General features: G+C 35.2%; 1 protein-coding gene across 2 annotated transcripts in view; it reads right to left on the reverse strand.

Annotated features, from left to right (window-relative positions):
* Csnk2a2ip (casein kinase 2 subunit alpha' interacting protein) overlaps positions 1-7641 on the reverse strand; it is a 125815-nt gene extending 118174 nt beyond the window's left edge. For both annotated transcript variants that reach the window (NM_001398859.1, NM_001398858.1), the window contains exon 1: positions 7460-7641. The gene's annotated coding sequence lies outside the window, so the exon portion shown is untranslated. The remainder of the gene's footprint in view (positions 1-7459) is intronic.
* Positions 7642-9088: the final 1447 nt, after the last annotated feature.

Below are 9088 nucleotides of genomic sequence, written 5' to 3' on the forward strand. Positions count from 1 at the left end.
AAATGCTTTAATCAGCATCTTCTAAATCATTAGGCACTGCTGAAAAGATTAGAGAAACATATGTGAAATTAAAATATAATATTTGAAAGAAAATCAGAATTAGTCTTATTCTAATTTTTTTATTTCAGATATGCTTAGAGCATGGAATTAATATGCATTACAAAACCTTGGCAACCAGTGAGATTTGCTGAGTTTAAGGTGCTAAATAAATCACCTAAGACTTACTGTATAATTTACAATGTGAGTAATGATATCTCTCTCCATTATTAATGTATTATGGGAAATGTATGTTCCTGTCATTATTTCCGATGAAATTAAACACCTTTATTTCCAAAAGAAGTAGAGACAACATGTTTAAATATGTACTGATTTCATACCAATAGGCTGCATGTATAGATTTTTATGTTAAAATATTTGCATGTTAAATATTAATATAGTGAATCCATGTAGATATCCAATTTGTTATATATAAAGCAAAACAAATAGGATTAGCTTTGAATTCTGGGCTCATCTCTTGTACACTCTGAGCTAATGTTTTCTGCCCAATATTTGATGAGCTGTTCAAAATGATCCCGTAATTATTGCTGAAGCTTAGGGAATAAACAAAGGTTTTTAAAACAATGTCTCAACAAAATAAAAGCACAGCCTTCACTGAAAGTTCAAAAATATAAACATTTAAATCTCAAAGCACTTGTTTTTTCCATAAAAGAATGGTTTTGGGTGATGAAAATTATTTCATATATCTTAGCAGAATATGATTTAAAAGGAATAAGCTTTAAAAGGATGGTGACCCTGTGAGTGGGATTCTGTCAATTCCAAAGACACCTTCAAGTACAACCTGACGTTGGTTGTAACTCCTATCCAAAATAAAAATCAGTATCTACTAAAATTCTTGCCCAGAACTTCTGAGCAAAAATCATAAAATCTTCAACGTTTAATCAATCCTGCAACAACATTGCAGAGATTATCCATATTGAAGTACCAGAAGACAGAATTTCTTGTTATGTGCTATTCCTGTAAAGAAATGTAAACAAGAGAAAACTGATTGACCTAGGAGAACGCTTCTAAAATCTATATTGGGACAACAATGCTTTAAAGCAGTTGCATAGCTACTTATGTTCTATCATAAGAAACAGCAGCCTATCATTACTAATGCATTAAAAAAACAGGATGCACACAAACTTCATTTAAATAAAAACATCATGAAAAACTAAAAGATCATATTGGTATTAACAACCTAAGATTGATACATTTTATTATTTAGACTTAAGAATACCAAATTACTTACATGGTTTTATACAAAGCTCTACTTGACAAAAAAATTAAAAATTTAAGTGGGGAAAGATAGCTCAACTCTCAAAGTACTTGTGACAAATACATGAAGAGCTGAATTTGGATTCCCTAAAAAATAGCTACATAATCCCACATACAAATACAAGTAATTACCATCATCATCGTTGTCGTCGTCATCATAGAAACTATGTAGATGGAGACAGGAGGATCTCTAAAGATCATTGGTAGCCAATCTCATCAAATAAGGAGCATCAGGTCTACTAACTCTCCCTCAAAAAGTAATGTGAAGAGTGCCTGAGGAAGACCCCGATGTCAACTTTCTTTCACACACGTTTGTGCATTCATGTGCCCATGCACTCATACATAAAAGAATAGATACAAATAAATACATAAGAACATGTGTACACACACACAGAATAAGCAAAAAAAAACCAATACATCAGTGTATGAATCATTCTAAAGCAATACCATTGTCTTCAAATACACCAAGCTTTATACATTTAAATAAATGGTGATCTTCTCAAATACATGATTTTCAGAGAATAAACATCATCTTCAGACTTTGTTATTCTTGTGAATAGAGTCAGTGATATTAGGCCTTCATAACTCAATGTTTTCTAATTCCTACTCTGGGTGAAAATTATTCTGCTTATCAAAGTGAAACTAAAAACTTAAGGACTTCTTGAATAGGGATGACAACAGTAAGAAAGTGTGAATAAAGTGTCTGTGGCACATGAAGAAGTACAGAGCACTTGACACAGTTATTTCCGTTTTATCATTTCCCATTTAACAATGGGAAACTGGTGTTCACAGATATCCACTAAGTTTCCTAGAGCCCCAAGGAAGACACTGAAAACAAAGGTCCAGACTCAGAAACCTCTCCTTGTCAGATACTGGATTAGCTCTCACTGAGAGATTCTAAGATAAGTTTCTTATTTATAAGTCTTTCCCAATTTCCATTATAGTGTGCCATGTCAATTATGGCTCATATCAGCACTTAATGTATATTTTACTACCTTATTTTTAATAGAAAACAGTCTGTTTAAGAAAAATTACTCAATTATCTTCCTAAATATATTCTAGTTTAATATAAATTTAAAAAAATAAAAGCCTCAAGAAAATTGATTAGTTTAGTTAAATATAAGTTACTCGATAGACTTAAATTTCATATGGATTCTCTAAAGTTAGTAGAAAAGTAAATATGCATACATATAAACTTGCCACATGAGAAGTTCTATATGTATTTAAGTTCTAGGATATTTACCGAAACCTAAAAAAACCTGATACAATACACTATAATTTCTAATCTAGTACACATTGGTTCCAATGTGCTAATTGGAAAACTGGTAAGGACTTTATAGTGTGGTTTTTAATAGCTATGGGTGGAAATCAGTAAGACAAAAATCATATGTATGATCGAGCATTCAACTACGAACACTAGGTAAAGTTGCTTAAGCGCAAAGTGTAGTGTCACAAATGTTGTGGAAGTAACCAACCCCCATTTGATGGCTCAATAAGATGGAATCCGTGGAAATGGACACCAACACCCATCGCTAACCAAGAAGCTCTCTTCAAATGGTAATCGCTTGCAAAGAACATAGTTTTCTCTAACGGAGTCTCACTGGGTATATACACCATACCTAATGGTAGGTAGGTAGGTCCCACCCTCAGCAGCAGATGGTTAACATAAAATAAACTCAATGGTCAATTCTCTAATGTTATTTTCCTTGGGTGTTTTTTTAATCTTACCAGTCTTTGGCTTATTAGACAGTAGGGCCTCACAATTTGTGTTGTTATGGGTTCTCCGGTGTTTGTTTTTAGCGTGCGTGCGTGCGTGCGTGCATGTGTGCGTGTGTGCGTGCGTGTGTGTGTGTGTGTGTGTGTGTGTCTGCGCGCGCGCATGCATGTGTGTGTGCGTGTGTGTGTGTGTGTATGTATGTATGTGTGTGTGTACAGTTCTCATGCTTTTTCCTCTTTTTATTTATTCTAGTTTGCTTATGTTGTATTTGCCTGTTTTCTTTCTTTTTTTTTTTTGTTTTGTTTTGGTTTGGTTTTTGTTTGCAATATTCTTTTACTTTTCATTTTATAGATGGATTTCCTGATATTTAGTCTTTCTTTTTTTTCCCTCCATCTTTATTAACAAGTTGCCTGTTTTCTTAAAAGTGAAGGAAGATATAGAGCAGAGATGTGGGGAGGATTTGGGAGGGGTTCAGGAAAGGAAAACCATAATGAGAAAATATTCTATGAGAATAAAATTAAAAATTGATTTCAATAAAAAAACAAATTTAATGCAGTTACATAAATGCAGTTTATTACATATTATTTGTATTAGAATGAAGAAGGCAAAAACCTTCCAAACATCCCATACTAAAAACAAATTATAAAGGTTAATCTTTATTAATTGGAAATTTTTTATTTACATTTCAAATGTTATCCCCTTTCCCAGATTCCCCTCCAGAAACCTGATATCTCCACCCGCTTCTATAATAGTGCTTCCCCATCCACTCATTCACCCACTCTCTCCCACCCATCCATTCTATCCCACTTCCCTGCCCTGACATTTCCCTACCCTGAAGCATCAAGCCTTCACAGGACCAAGAGCCTCTCCTCCCATTAATGCCCCACAAGTCTATCCTCTGCTACATATGAGGCTGGAGACATAGATCCATCCCTATGTACTCCTGGGATGGTGGTTTAGTCTAATGGAGCTTGGGGGTGGAGAAGGTCTAGTTGGGTGATATTGTTGTTGTTCTTATGGGATTGCAAACCCCTTCAGGTCCTTAGGTCTGTTCTCTAATTCCTCCATTGGGGACTCCATTCTCAGTCCAATGGTTGGCTGCCAGCATCTGCCTCTGTATTTGTCAGGTTCTGGCAGAGGCTCTAAGGAGACAGCTATATCAGGCTCCTGTCAGAATGTACTTCTTGATATCCTCAATATTGTCTGGGTTTGGTGGCTGTATATGGGATGGATCCCAGGAGGGGCAGTCTCTGGATAGCCTTTCCTTCAGTGCCTGCTCCAGACTTTGTCTCCATATTTCCTCCTGTGAATATTTTTGTTCCCCATTCTATGAAGGACTGAAGTATCCACTCTTTGGTCTTCCTTTTTCTCGAGCTTCATGTGGTCTGTAAATTATATCTTGGGTATTCAGAGTTTTGGGCTAATATTCACTTATCAGTGAGTACATGCCATGTGCGGTTTTCTGTGATTGGGTCACCTCACTCAGGATGATATTTGCTAGTTCCATACATTTGCCTAAGAAATTGATGAAGTCATTGTTTTTAATAGCTGACTAGAACTCCATTGTGTAAATGTACCATATTTTCTGTATTCATTCCTCTGTTGGAAGACATCTGAGTTGTTTCCAGCTTCTAGCTATTATAAATAAGGCTGCTATGAACATAGTGAAGCATGAAAATTCCAACTCAGTTTTTCACAGAGTTAGAAAGAGCAATTTGCAAATTCATTTGAAATAACAAAAAACCTAGGATAGCAAAAACTATTCTCAACAATAAAAGAACTTCCTGGGGAATCACGATCTCTAACCTCCAGCCATAGTATACAGAGCAATGGTAATTAAAAAAACTATATGGTATTTGTATAGAGACAGGCATGTAGATCAATGAAATAGAATTGAGGACCCCCAAATGAACCCACACACCTATGGTCACTTGATCTTGGACAAGGACCTAAAATCATCCAATGGAAAAAAAAGACAGCATTTTCAACAAATGGTGCTGGTTCAACTGGAGGTCAGCATATAGAAGAATGCAAATTAATCCATTCTTATCTCCTTGTACAAAGTTCAAGTCCAAGTGGATCAAGGATCTCCAAATAAAACCAGATACACTCAAACTAATAGAAGGGAAAGTGGGTAAGAGCCTTGAACACACAGGCACAGAGGAAAATTTCCTGAACAGAACACCAATAGCTCATGCTCTAAGATCAAGAATCAACAAATGGGACCTCATAAACTTGCAAAGCGTCTGTAAGGCAAAGGACATTGTCAATAGGACAAAAACGGCAACCAACAGATTGGGAAAAGATCTTTACCAATCCTACAGCTGATAGAGGGCTTATATCCAATATACACAAGGAACTCAAGAAGTTAGACTCCAAAGAATCAATTAACCCTATTAAAAAGTCAAAGACAGAGTGAAAAAAAAAGAGAATTCTCAACTGAGGAACATCAAATGGCTGAAAAGCACCTAAAGAAATGTACAATATCCTTACTTATCAGGGAAACGCAAATGAAAACTACCCTGAGATACCACCTCACACTAATCAGAATGGCTAAGATCAAAACCTCAGTTGACAGGAGATGCTGGCGAGGATGTGGATGAATAGGAACACTCCTTTATTGTTGATGGGATTGCAAGCTGGCACAACTATTCTGGAAATCAGTCAGAAAATTGGACTTAGTAATACCTGAAGACCCAGCTATACCTCTCCTGGGCATATACCCAAAAGATGCTCCAACATTTAACAAGGACACATGCTACATTATGTACCTTAATTCTTAAAGCTATCCCTTAACCCTTAAAGCTCAAAGAAATCTCCAAACCTAATCACACACAGCCTGGTGACTGGTACTCGGATTTATATGAGGTAAGGAACACTCCACAAATCCCAACTGGTTTCTTGTCGCAGTACCACTGAGACCACAGAGGAACATGATTACAAGGACAATGTCTTGGTGCTTACTCGTGTGTCCTTCTGAAGAGTATGAGGTTTTGTTTTCTAATAGCTACTATTCTTTGAGAATGGCAGTCACTCCCGATAAGTCACAAGCCAGTTGATTTCTATCAGCCTCTAAGTAGAAAACACACATTTTTAACTGAGAAAACGACTCACCTCTGAAACAATAGTTACTAAAGTTTTCTCTCCTGGAAGTGTCCTTTCTCCACATCTCAGCCCATTTAATCACACTCCTAAATACTACTTCATACTCACTGCAGACAATGGGATTCTATAAGTATTCAAAACATACATCTGTGTACCCATTTCTTTCGAAACAAGAAAATTACTTAGTTGTAATTCAGGAGTCTCAATGAGTTGTAATTACAATGCTAAACCTCTTGAACCCAACTGCTTCCATGACATATTTGAGGTAAAATATTCCATCCAGCAATCTTGAAATCTATTCAATGCTCTCACAAAAAGGAGAATGTATATCTAATTCTTCAGGTTCAATGCATGTTGAAATACATCTGCATTATACGTCAAGACAGAAAATGGTGACTGAAGACAGTTTCAAGAATGGCCGGAAAAAAAAAATCAAGGTAAAAGGAAAAAAATCACTTCCATAGATTCTAAATAAAGTGTTTCTCTACGTAGGAAAATAACTAAGTTCTCACCCCCATAATTGGGAGCTGTTCTGGTTGACATTCCTTTTAACCAAGAATTACATGGTTTGTCGCTGTTCAAAGATTTACGAAGATTACTAAATCTATGCTGAAAATAGTTTAAGTATGGATGATTCAGAATTTCCTCCAGGACTTCTTCTCTGCCCTGGGCTTTATCATTACCCATATACCAATTCCCATTGTATACACTTTATACAAAATGTATCAGAAATGGACCCATTTTTGTGCATACTTTTAAAGTCTTCCCTTAATATCTGTGTAGAATTTGTTCAAGGATTGTAATAGATATGAAGTTTACAAATTCCAAAGACTCTCATATAAAATAATACAGAATTTTAATATAACCCATGTACAACCCCCCCATTTACATTACCACATTTGTAGATTATACATATTATACCTCATAGAACACAAATGCTATGCCGATAGTAATTTTACAGTACTGTTCAGGGAATAAAAATTAAAAATGGTTTGCCTGTGTTTATTCAGAACAGAAGCATTTTTTCAGATACCTTGCTACACATTTAGATAACACACCAATGTCATAGAAATATTACTGGGTGTTAATAAATCCACTTTCATTCTACTGAATGAAAATTTATCTTTCAACCACAAAGGCAGAGAACAAAACAAAGAATTATTCCGTTATTTGTATGTTTGCAAGTCAACCTGCCTTCTGTATATTCAGGACCAAAAAAGAAGAAGAAAAAAACACATACATAGCAATACAGTGCTTCACAACAGAGACAGTTAGTTTGACACATTCTTGAAAAAAAAATCAAACATGTTGTTGGAAACTTACCACCACGCTGTAGCTGCTGAATGGTTCTTTTCATCCCTTTAGCTGTGAGTGACCCCAGGATCTTCCTTTAATGTTCACTGATGGTGATGCTTGTTTCTGGGATCCCCCTTACCCCATTGCTTTTGTACTTGATGCCAAGGGAGTCTTTCTGTCCTACCCTCCCTGATGGTAGATGAGGGTGTGGAGTGTGAGTGAGAGGCTGTTTCCACTACCACATCTATGTATACCTCACAATGGGAGATGTGTTCCAGAATCTTGAGATAGAAATTTGAATGTGTTTTCTCATGGAAATAAAAACCTAAGTAACTGAACCTTCTCAGACTGTGAGTGCCATAATTCAGTCAGGACACAGTATTTGGTGGGTAAGTTAGGATAAACAACTTCAAATCACATCAATCTCATTAATTTAAAAACTGTATATCTACCTTTAAAATAACTACAAGATTAGTTTTGAAATACATCTTATTCTCTATTTAAGAAATATCTATATGTTAAAAATGGAAAAGAAAAATTGAAGCACTATATAACAAAATCACTAAATGTTACATAACTTTAGTGAGGATACTTTTCAACTATTACATTGAAAAAAACAATCAAGTCATAAACATTGAAGCAATAAATTATATGAAATTTTAAGTCCTGAATCTATATGTATAATTATTTAATCCCAGCTCCACTGATTGTTTCAGTTTTTGTTTCTATTTTCCTTCAGTTCACAGACCTGATGGTATTGGACAGTACTCTGTTGTATTATAGTAATATAAGGAGACATTAACTCTTTCTACTATTCACATTAACTGACACTAATTTCCTATCCAAACAAAGTAGAACTTTTAGAAAAACTTGTCTTTGTGATTTCCAATTCCCACTCTTAATAAGCTGTAAACCTGTCATTCTACCACAACTGTTCCTGTCAAGATTTTTTGCTTCTAGATTGCTCAGTTCAATGGCCAGAGTCTGATCTTGACTTCCCAGCAACATTTGGCATAATTGAGGTCATTTTTTTCCTTTCCAGGACCCTTTTCCATTCTTGGCTTGAGTTCTATAATTCTATCATAGTTATTTAATTCCTCAGGTCCTCACTGTATTTATAATTTTATCTGATTCCATTACATACTTTAGCACATTAAAGACATTATCCCATCATCTTATAATGTCCACAGTCTCTGACAATAAGTCAGTGGCTTTCTTGAATATCTTTTCCAAGTAGTTGATAATCATTTTTCTTTTGATACTTTCACGGTTCTCCCATGCTGGTCTTTGGAAGTCTGCTGTGATTTTGTCAAACACAGCATGATTTGTTATCTACCCTGGTCTGTGTGTGCTTAGTCTTATTAATCCATAATGTTGAGTACTACACCAAACTGAAGACATGTTCAGCCAATTTTTGTACCTTATTTTTCTGCCTCAGTATCTTTCCTGTTTTCTGAACTCCTATTTAGTTGTGTCAGATATTTTTTAGTTTATCACAGAGAACAAAATCTGTTTTAACTTCTGAATCCTTATTTCCTTGCTATTTCAGACTGAAAATATTATAATTTTTCAAGCTCTTTAATTCTTTAATTTTAATTCTGCAATTAATGCATCCATCGTTTTCTTCCATTCAGATGCTGCAGCTTGGTTATAGAA

Source organism: Rattus norvegicus, chromosome 11 (assembly GCF_021556685.1).
Source record: "Rattus norvegicus strain SHRSP/BbbUtx chromosome 11, alternate assembly SHRSP_T2T, whole genome shotgun sequence".
Taxonomy (NCBI): domain Eukaryota; kingdom Metazoa; phylum Chordata; class Mammalia; order Rodentia; family Muridae; genus Rattus; species Rattus norvegicus.